This window comes from Ovis canadensis, chromosome 2 (genome assembly GCF_042477335.2).
Source record: "Ovis canadensis isolate MfBH-ARS-UI-01 breed Bighorn chromosome 2, ARS-UI_OviCan_v2, whole genome shotgun sequence".
Lineage (NCBI taxonomy): Eukaryota > Metazoa > Chordata > Mammalia > Artiodactyla > Bovidae > Ovis > Ovis canadensis.
Genome location: NC_091246.1, coordinates 31817851 through 31828366, shown reverse-complemented (window position 1 = coordinate 31828366; position 10516 = coordinate 31817851). Strand labels below are relative to the sequence as shown.

General features: G+C 40.6%; 1 protein-coding gene across 12 annotated transcripts in view; it reads left to right on the top strand.

Moving 5' to 3' along the window:
• The first annotated feature begins 1224 nt into the window (after window positions 1-1224).
• AOPEP (aminopeptidase O (putative)) overlaps window positions 1225-10516 on the top strand; it is a 413124-nt gene continuing 403832 nt past the window's right edge. For all 12 annotated transcript variants that reach the window (XM_069575754.1, XM_069575752.1, XM_069575749.1 and 9 more), the window contains exon 1: window positions 1225-1373. The gene's annotated coding sequence lies outside the window, so the exon portion shown is untranslated. The remainder of the gene's footprint in view (window positions 1374-10516) is intronic.

Sequence of the window (10516 nt, the reverse complement as noted above, 5' to 3'; positions counted from 1 at the left end):
TTAGGATGATCCCTTGGAGAAGGGCATGGCAATCCATTCCAATACCGTTGCCTGTAGAATCCCCATGGACTGTAGCCTGCCAGGTTCCTCGGCCCATGGGCGTTGCAAAGGGTCGGACACGACTGAGCAACTAAGCACAGCACAGCATATTCTTCCCCTGTCCTATTTTCTCACTTAAGGACAGCACTACATTCTGTCCTCTACCCATAATTTTCCATCCTTTTCTTGTTTGTTCTTACTCCAGATTTTCACTGAGCTGGCTTTTTCCCTTCTCGGTTTAAGGAGCCTCTTTATCCAGCCCTTCTTTACATTCCTCCTATAGTTTTTGGGTAATTCACATAAATTCTTTGGTTTTTCAGTCAAAATAAAGTTACATTTACACTATGTTGCTGCTGCTAACCCAAAAACTATAGGAGGGATGTAAAGAAGGGCCGGATAAAGAGGCTCCTTAAACCGAGAAGGGAAAAAGCCAGCTCCGTGAAGATCTGTCAAAATAAAAGTTACACTATGCTGCTGCTGCTGCGTCGCTTCAGTCGTGCCCGACTCTCTGCGACCCCATAGACGGCAGCCCACCAGGCTCCTCCGTCCCTGGGATTCTCCAGGCAAGAACACTGGAGTGGGTTTCCATTTCCTTCTCCAGGGGATCTTCCCGACCCAGGGATCGAACCCAAGTCTCCCACATTGCAGCCACACACTTTAACCTCTGAGCCACCTATAGCCTATTAAATGTGCAATAGTATTATGTCAAAAATATATATCTTAATCAAAGTAATTAATGCTAAAAAATGCTAACCATTATCTGACTATGGTAGAGTTGCCCAGTGACCTAAAGTGAAGTGCAATAAAATGAGGTATGCCTAAAATATCTTTGCGGAGTTATTCAATGTTCACTTTCTTAATTAGAAAGTAATCTCCATGAGGCTAGGCATTCTGTCTGTTTTGTCACTGCCGTATCCCGGATTCTGTAACAGTGCTTGCCTGGAACATAGGTGAACTTTAATTAACTGCGGTGAGTGAGTATACAAACAAGGGTTATATACAGAAGAGGAAGAGCAAAATAAGGAATAAAAAGTCCATGCCTGTATTTCAATAACATTTTTTTTTATTTGAAGTGCCTATAAGATTTTGCAAGAGTAGCTGGGTGAGAGCAACCGCACACAACCCAAACGAAGCCTTTTTCTCGCCTTTCAATGCCCGAGGCAGCATCGCGCCTGCGCAGACTCCACTGCGCCACCCCTCTAATCAATGGGGACGGGGCTAGATGGACCTCTGCTTGGGCGCGCGAAGATGACATCACTCGGCGCGTGCTCGGGTAGCCCGTGGTAGCACCCAGTGTGAGGAAGTGGAGACCCGCGGGCAGGCGGCTGAGACAGGTAACCTGTTCGCTCCCTGTTGGGTCCCTGCCTTCATCTCCAACGGCACCGGGATGGCGGCGGGGCCGGCAGCGTCCCGTTTTGAAGGCGGCTGAGAGCCCGCCTCTGCCCTCATCTTTCTTAATCAGTGGGGTGCCCATTCCGTCTGTCCTCCCAGAATCCGGAGGCTGAACCCGTTTTGGGGACTGGCCTGAGCTTGCCACTTCTCTCCGCCTCCGCTCTCGGCGTGGCGATGGGCTCCGACGACCCTCTCTCCGGTGGCACAGACGTTTCCTCAGGCTGCAGCTGCCACCGCCTTCCTCAGTTGTCTCCAGGCCCACCTCACCCGCTTCTCTCCGCTCCTGCCGTCTATATAGGGCTTATCTCCAATCTTATTTACGGAGACAGAACGGCTTCCGATTCTGTTCATTTCCTCTTGCAGCGACACCCAGCCATCTCCCCTCGGATCCTTACAGAGAGCACCAAGTTTTGAGTTTTTGTATTCCTTTAGAGCATTCGTTAACTGTCAGTAAGGAGTTTTATTCATTAAAGCATGTATAATATTTGTTGGGTAAGGGGGTGGCGCAGTACTGTGAAAATTTAGTGCAGCAATAAATGATCTACATGGCATCCAATCAACTGTCGAGATAGATGAAACAGCATTTCATTAAAATGCTCCTGTCCCTGTTTTTTTTTTGTTTGTTTGTTTTCAAGCAAAGATGACAATTAGCCTCACAAAGGTAGCTGTCAAAATAAATAAGCAACAGTACCTAACTGGAAATGTTTAGACTGCCCCAAAATAATAGAATTTCGTATTTTTGATACGGGAATACAAGTTATTACAAAACCAACCAGAGTTCACGTGGGAGGAGAAACAGGAGTCCGACTTTTTTTTTTTTTTTTGTCTCATCGATGGTTTGTTTTTGTATTTTCTTGTACTTTTAGTATGTCTAAATTTTTTGAATAGGGCATATGGTACTTACTGTCTTTCTGAGATGCCTATGATGACTTGATAATTGGTAAGATTAGTTTCATATATTTGGGGAACAGGTAGAAAAAGGTTAGAGAATAATAGTAGTAGCTCATTATTGATCATCTGCTATGCATGTGTTTTTTCCTGAGCCTCACACAAGAACCTTGTGAGTTAGGAATTAGTATCCTCAACTTATAGAAATGGAAGCTTTGGTCCAGTTATATGAAAATAACTTGCCAAAAATTAACAGTAACTATACTGGTGGAGACAAGCTTGAAGTTCAGGTCTATGTATGACTTGAAAGCCTGTACTTTAAAAAATTATAATTGTACTATGATAAAATTCTAGGCTTTTTACAATAATAATGCATAATTCTGTGAGTTTATTCACTCATCTATCCAAATGATTTGACATTTTCTACTATCTTTAGTATTAAGTTCTCATATACCTAGAATCAAAACCCCTGGAAAGTTTATTTATGATCCCCTTACACACACACACATACACACACACACACACTTTTCTTTAAGAATGAGGTAATTGGCAAATAAGATTGCTGAGGACCTTTCTGTTTGGAACTCTTGCAGAATAAGTAATTTTGGACAGTTGAAATTTTTACCCCTTAGAAATGAAAATCGTATTGACTGTTTTGGATGGAAAATTTTTAAATGCACTAAATAATTCTTTGCCTTCTTAAACAGTAAGTATGCTGAACATATTTTAACTTTGCCTTATGTCTCAGAGCAGTCATTATGAATTTCATTTATTGTTATGTTGTGATTTGGTGATTTTTGTTATATTTGACCCCTCAAACTGCTTTGCATTGTGAGTTTTCCTGTACTTTTTGTAGTCCATTCCTTAGGATCAGCAAGAAATTGTAAATCATAGTAGTTAAAGATAAGGCCCCAGAAACCATACTCCCAGGATTCCAGTCCTCGCCGTGTCTCTTACTAGTGGACAGTGAGCCCAGACAAGATAGTTGACCTCTTCATTTGTAAAATAGAAATAGTAAGAATCCTTGTCTGAGATTGTTGTTAGGGTAATATGAGTTAGTAGTACATATAAAGCGGAGAAGGCAATGGCACCCCACTCCAGTACTCTTGCCTGGAAAATCCCATGGATGGAGGAGCCTAGTGGGCTGCAGTCCATGGGGTCGCTAAGAGTTGGATACGACTGAGCGACTTCACTTTCACTTTTCACTTTCATGCATTGGAGAAGGAAATGGCAACCCACTCCAGTGTTCTTGCCTGGAGAGTCCCAGGGACGGGGGAGCCTGGTGGGCTGCCGTCCATGGGGTCACACAGAGTTGGACACGACTGAAGTGACTTAGCAGTAGCAGCAGTAGCATTACATATAAAGAGGTTATAGGACACCAGGCATACTGTAAGAGCCATAAAAATGTTTGCTAGTATTATTATTAGTCTGATTTTGGCCTTTGATTCTTTGAATATTATAGTTCTCTGAAAAACTTTTTTTTCTTTAATTGCCTGCCTTTTTTTTTTAAATTTTTACTTTATTTTACTTTACAATACTGTATTGGTTTTGCCATACATTGACATGAACCCACCACGGGTGTATACAAGCTCCCAATCCTGAATCCGCCTCCCACCTCCACCCCATATCATCTCTCTGGATCATCCCCATGCACCAGCCCCAAGCATCCTGTATCCTGTATCGAACGTAGACTGGCACTTGATTTCTTACATGATAGTATACATGTTTCAATGCTATTCTCCCAAATCATCCCACCCTCTCCCTCTCCCTCAGAGTCCAAAAGTCCATCTATACATCTGTGTCTCTTTTGTTGTCTCACATACAGGGTCATCATTACCATCTTTCTAAATTCCGTAAATATGTGTCAGTATGCTGTATTGGTGTTTTCCCTTCTGGCTTACTTCACTCTGTATAATTGGCTTCAGTTTCATCCATCTCATTAGAATTGATTCAAATGTATTCTTTTTAATGGCTGAGTAATACTCCATTGTGTGTATGTACCACAGCTTTCTTATCCATTCATCTGCTGATGGACATCCAGGTTGTTTCCATGTCCTGGCTATTATAAACAGTGCTGCAGTGAACATTGGGGTACATGTGTCTCTTTCAATTCTGGTTTCCTCTGTGTGTATGCCCAGCAGTGGGATTGCTGGGTCATAAGGCAGCTCTATTTGCAATTTTTTAAGGAATCTCCACACTGTTTTCCATAGTGGCTGTACTAGTTTACATTCCCACGATTTATAGTGTTGTGTTAGTTTCAAGTGTACAGCGAAGGGATTCAGTTATTACATATATATATATATATATTCTGTTTCAGATTATTTTCCATTATAGATTATTACAAAACATTGAATATAGTTCCCTGTCCTTGTGTATTTGTTTTATAGGTAGTACTGTGTGTTTGTTAATCTCAAACTCCTAACTTATCCATCCCCTCATTTTCCTCTTTGGTAACCATAAATTTGTTTTCTGTGTCTGTGAGTCTATTTCTGTTTTGTGAATAAGTTTACCTGTATTGTATTTTTAGTTTCCACAGATGATTTTATATGGCATTTGTTTTTCTCTGTCTGACCTATTTCATTTAGTATGATAATCCCTAGGACCATCCATATTGCTGCAAATGGCATGATTTCATTCTTTTGTATGACTGAGGAATATTCCATTGTGTGAATATATGTATATATATGCATGTACACACATACCAGATCTTTATCCATTCATCTGTTGATGAACCATTAGGTTGCTTTCGTATCTTGGATATTGTAAGTGATGCTGCTGTGAACATCAGGGTTCTGTGTGTATCTTTTTAAATTAGAGTTTTTGCCCAGGAGTGGGATTGCAGGATCATATGGTAATTCTATTTTTAAGTTTTTAAGGAACCTCCATACTGTTCTCCACAGTGGCTGTACCAATTTATATTCCCACAACAATGGAGGAGGGTTCCTTTTTCTCTATACCCTTTCCAGCGTTTATTATTTGTAGATATTTTAAAGATGGTCATTTTGACTGGCTTGAGGTGATACCTTATTATAGTTTTGATTTGCATTTCTCTATGAAACTTGTTATTCTTTTGTTGTTGTTCAATTGCTCAGTCGTGTCCAACTCTTTATGTCCCTGTGGATCACAGCACGTAGTCCTTCACTATCTGCCTGAATTTGCTCAAACTCATGTCCATTGAGTCAATGATGCCATCCAACCATTTCATCCTATCTCCACCTTCTCCTTTTGTCCTCCATCTTTCCCAGCATCAGGGTCTTTTCCAATGAGAAATACTATTCTTTGAATAGTATTTATTTTTTATATTTCCAAACTTTAAACTTTTTCTTTTAGATTGGGGTATAGCCAGTTACGGAGAAGGCATTGGCGACCCACTCCAGTTCTCTTGCCTGGAAAATCCCATAGACAGAGGAATCTGGTGGGCTGCAGTCCATGCGGCCAGGAAGAGTCGGACATGACTGAGCGACTTCACTTTCTCTTTTCCCTTTCATGCATTGGAGAAGGAAATGGCAACCCACTCCAGTGTTCTGGCCTGGAGAATCCCAGGGAGAGGGGAGCCTGGTGAGCTGCCATCTATGGGGTCGCACAGAGTCGGACATGACTGCAGCAACTTAGCAGCAGCAGCAGCAGCAGCACAGCCAGTTAACAATGTTGTTGTAGTTTCAGGTGAACAGTGAAGGGACTCAACCATACATATACATGTATCCATTCTCCCCCAAACCTCCTTCCCATCCAGTCCAGGCTGGTACATAACATTCCATGTGCTATATATGTCCTTGTTGATTATCCATTTTGAATATAGTAGTGTGAATATGACTTACCCAAACTCCCTATCTCTTCCCCATAACAACCATAAGTTCGTTTTCTAAGTCTGTGAGTTTTTTTCTGTTTTGTAAGTTCATTTGTATCATTTCTATTTAAATTCGATATATAAGGGATGCCATACCATATTTCTCCTTCTCTGACTTCCTTCACTCAGTCTGACACTCCCTAGGTCCACCAATGTTGCTGCAGATAGCATTATTTCATTCTTTCTAATGGCTGAGTAATATTCCATTGTACATAGGTACCACCTCTTCTTTATCTGTTCTGTCAATGGGCATTTAGTCTGCTTTCATCTCTTGGCTGTTGTAAACAGTGCTGCAATGAAGATTGGGGTGCATGTATCCTTTAAAATAACGGAGCTTTAATTTCTGTTTGAAATTAAAATATTTGGGAAATATTTCATGGCCGGAGGAACCTCGTAGTCTGTAGTCCATGGGGTCACAAAGAGTCAGACACAACTGAGCGACTTCACTTTCGCTTTTAGTGTTTTAAATTATGGTTTAATTTAAATAGTTTCTACTCTTGATCAGTTGATTTACACTTCCATTTATGGTGCTCTGCACAGGTATACTATTGCATTCATGTTATCATGCTTCTTTTTGAATGAGTGCATCCTTATAAAACCACCATTATGTATTGGTCTCATATAAGGTATCTCCTCAGTATAAGGTATCTCTTTCCTTCTTGCACCTTTCAAGGGGCTATAAAAAAACTGATTGTATCAACAAGGTGAAATAATGTTCCTTAAAAAATTTGCAAGGTATGTACCCATTATCAGATGTGTGCCTTCAACCAAGACCAGCTAAGAGTTGATATTGCCTCCTTTGATGTCCATAGTTAAGAACTTGAACATAAATTATCCATCCTTTATTTTAATATTATTAAGGCTGCTAATCATCTTAAAACTTCTTGTTGAAAATATAGGCTATATTTTTTAAAGTTTTCTTAGAGATGGTTACATGTACATAACATGAAATTTTTTAGTATACAGTTCATTGGCATTAAGCACATACAGAGTGTTGTTTAATTATCGTCACTATCTATTTTCAGAAATTTTTATCTTCCCAAACAAAAATTCTGTACCCGTTAAACAACAGCTCCTCATCCCCCTCACTTCCTACACCACCCTGCCCAGCTCCTGTTATTCTACTTTCTGTCTCTATGAATTTGCCTATTCTAGGTTCCTTGCACAGGTGGAACCATACACCATTTTTCCTTTTGTGTCTGGATTGGTTCATTTGGCATGTTTGTAAGGTTTATCCAAGTTATAGCATATATCAGAATTTCATTCCATTTATAGTGGAATAATATTCCGTTGTATTACCTACCACATGCTGTACTTTTGATGCATATTGAATTTTGCTTCTTTAAAAATTTTTAAATTTTTCAATCTTTTATTTTATTTTTAACTTATTTAAACTGGAAAAAAAAAAAGTTCACCAGTTTCTCTCATCTCCCACCTTGGTTACTGATTGATTCCACATGTAAGAGATCAGACAGTATTTTTTTCTGTCTGACTTATTTCACCTAGCATAATGCCCTCATGGGTCATCCACACTGTCACAAAGGGCAGGATTTTGTTCTTTCTTATGACTGAATTATATTCCATTGTGTGTATATACCACAGTTTCTTTATCTGTTTACCCACTGATGGAAACTTAGGGTGTTTCCTTATCTTGGTTATTGTAAATAATGCTGCAGTGAACATGAGGGTACATATTCCCAGGTGGCATTAGTGGTAAAGAACCCACCTCCCAATACAGGAGACATAAGAGACTTGGGTTCAGTCCCTGGGTTGGGAAGATCCTCTGCAGGAGGGCTTGGCAACTCACTCCAATATTCCTGCCTGGAAAATCCCATGGACAAAGGAGCCTGACGAGCTACAGTCCATAGAGTCACAAAGAGTTGGACATGGCTGAAGCAACTTAGCATGTATCTTTTTGAGTTAGTGTTTTTGTTTGTTTGGATAAATACCCAGAAGTGGAATAGCTGGATCTTATTGTAGTTTTATTAAATTTAATTTTTTGAGTAATCTCTATTCTGTTTCCCATAGTGGCTGGGCCAGTTCTCACTAATAGTGCACAGGGGTTCCCTTTTCTGTACATCCTTGTCCATACTTGCTATTTTCATCCTTTTTGAAAATAGGCACTCTGATAGGTATGAGATGATATCTCAATGTGGTTTTGATTGGCATTTCCCTGATAATTAGTGATATCAGTTCAGTTCAGTCGCTCAGTCGTGTCCAACTCTTTGCGACCCCATGAATCACAGCACGACAGGCCTCCCTATCCATCACCAACTCCCGGAGTTCACTCAAACTCACGTCCATCGAGTCTTTGATGCCATCCAGCCATCTCATCCTCTGTCGTCCCCTTTTCCTCCTGCCCCCAATCCCTCCCAGCATCAGAGTCTTTTCCAGTGAGTCAACTCTTCGCATCAGGTAGCCAAAGTCCTGGAATTTCAGCTTTAGCATCAGTCCTTCCAAAGAAATCAGGGCTGATTTCCTTTAGAATGGACTGGTTGGATCTCCTTGCAGTCCAAGGGACTCTCAAGAGTCTTCTCCAACACCACAGTTCAAAAGCATCAATTCTTCGGTGCTCAGCTTTCATCACAGTCCAACTCTCACATCCATACATGACCACTGGAAAAACCATAGCCTTGACTAGACGGACCTTTGTTGACAAAGTAATGTCTCTGCTTTTGAATATGCTATCTAGGTTGGTCGTAACTTTCCTTCTAAGGAGTAAGCGTCTTTTAATTTCATGGCTACAGTCACCATCTGCAGTGATTTTGGAGCCCCCAAAATAAAGTCTGACACTGTTTCCACTGTTATCCCATCTATTTCCCATGAAGTGATGGGACCAGATGCCATGATCTTTGTTTTCTGAATGTTGAGCTTCAAGCTAACTTTTTCACTCTCCTCTTTCACTTTCATCAAGAGGCTCTTTAGTTCCTCTTCACTTTCTGCCATAAGGATGGTGTCATCTGCATATCTGAGGTTATTGATATTTCTCCCGGCAATCTTGATTCTAGCTTGTGCTTCTTCCAGCCCAGCATTTCTCATGATGTACTCTGCACATAAATTAAATAAACAGGGTGGCAGTATACAGCCTTGACGTACTCCTTTTCCTATTTTCAAGCACCTGATAATTAGTGATATCAAGTACCAGTTGGCTCTTTGTACATCTTCTTTAGACAAATGGCTATTCAGATGCTCATCCATTTTTCACTTGGATTTTGTTGTTACTGAGTTGTATAAATCCTTTATTTATTTTGGATATCAGCCCTTTATCAGATATGTGATTTGCAATTATCTTCTCCCATTCAGAAGGTTGCCTTTTCATTTTGTTGATGGTTTCCTCACTTTGCAGAAACTTAGTTTCATGTGCTCCAGATTGTTTGCTTTTGCTTCTGTTGCTTTTGCTTTTGATGTCAGATGCAAAAACTCATGACAAAGACTGATGTCAAGGAGCTTTGTTCGTTCATTCATTTATTCATGTTAGTTGCTCAGTTGTGTCTGACTCTTTGTGACCCCATAGACTGTAGCCCACCAGGCTCCTCTGTCCATGGGATTCTCTAAGCAAGAATACTGGAATGGGTTGCCATGCCCTTCTTCAGGGGATATTCCCGACCCAGGAATTGAACCTGTGTCTCCCACACTGCATGCAGATTCTTTACCTTCTGAGCCTCTAGGGAGCCCCTGTCAAGGAGCTTATCACCTATATATTCTTTAGGAGTTTTATGACTTCAGATCTTACATTCAGATCTCTAATCTGTCTTGAGTTGATTTTGTATGTGATGTAAAATAGTGGTCCAGTTTCATTCTTTTGTATGTGGTTGTCCAATTTTCCCAACACCAGTTGTTGAAGAAATTTTCTTTGCCTCATTGTATATTCTTGGCTCCTCTGTCTTCCATCCAAGTCCTGACCAGGCCTGACCCTACTTAGCTTCTGAGATCAGATGCGATCTGGAGTATTCAGGCTGGTATGGCCACAGAAGCCTTTGTCATAAACTAATTAACCATACATGCATGGGTTTATTTTTAGGTTCTCTATTGTGTTCAGTTGATTATGTGTCTGTTTTGTGTGTGTGTGTGTGTGTGTGTGTGTGTGTGTGTGAATTATGCCTCTTTATACCTCTCATTTCCTGTGGTATGAACTTAACACTTTATGATTTGATTTGATTGTGAGTTCCTCATAGATCAAGATTGGAGATATCAACTGAAATAACATGGTTATTGAACTTTGAACAAAATACTTGGTGATGGTGTTAAACTGGAGCTTGAGTGTACATTATGTTGTTGTTCAGTCGGTTCAGTCACCAAGTCGTGTCCTACTTTCTGTGACCCCGTGAACTGCAGCACTCCAGGCTTCCC